This window comes from Pinus tabuliformis, chromosome 2_1, assembly GCF_031772625.1.
Source record: "Pinus tabuliformis cultivar Carrire ecotype Pingquan chromosome 2_1, CPIR1, whole genome shotgun sequence".
Lineage (NCBI taxonomy): Eukaryota > Viridiplantae > Streptophyta > Pinopsida > Pinales > Pinaceae > Pinus > Pinus tabuliformis.
In genome coordinates, this window is record NC_142299.1 from 939,207,179 (window position 1) to 939,208,126 (window position 948).

The window sequence follows — 948 nt, forward strand, 5'->3', positions numbered from 1 at the left end:
GATTTCAATACAACTTAAAGAGAGCGAAAATGAGAAATTTAGACGAGGAAACTTTGAAAGCCCTTCTATTGAAAGCCATTAGAGATGAATGGATAGATATTTTAAATATGATGGGGAAGGGAGACATTTCTCAACTTCCACTACATGACATATCAGAACTATGTGTCCTTCTCTCAAGGGGAAAATCTAAAACCGGAAAAGGGCATAGACATCCTTCTCTTATTAGAGCAAACAAATCTGCAACTAGATTAGTAAGTAGGGCAAAGATTGGCAATATGCTTGATGAGTTTAAAACTAACATTCTAGGGAGCCTTAGTGAACAACTAGACACCCTTAAAATTCAAAACAAGCAGAAAACAAAAGCTGATGCCTTAGCCATCTTTTTCCCAAAATGTAGAAAGAAACATGCTCTAAGGGAATGCCCCTCGGATGCAAAATTTGTAGAAACATGTATGATTTGCTCAGAATGTAATGAGACCAAGGATTGTCCTTCAATTCCTGGGCTCAAAGCTGTCTTTCAGGAAGATCCAAATTCAGTAGAATCCCTTTGTTTTGTTTCAAGAAGACCTTGGCAAGGGCAACAAAATCAAGGATTTAACAATCCTATGAATTTTCAGCTCCCACCAAATTGGAATTCTTGGCAACAACCTTGGCCCCAACCTCAAAATCCATATCAATCATGGGCACAAGGGGTAAAAAATCCTTATGGGAGATTTGCTCAGTTTTATCAATATCCTCCATCTTTTTAAAATCAACAACAAAATCCCCAACTTCCAAATCAAAACTCACAACTTTCATTGCCATTTCCACAACAACAACCTTCTCAATAAAATCAAAATTCTCAACTCTTGCTTCCATTTCAACAAAAGCCAAATCAACTACTAGTCCAGCCATTACCAAATCCCAACAACGAAAATCCTCAAAATGCTTACATGGTAGAAGGACAAC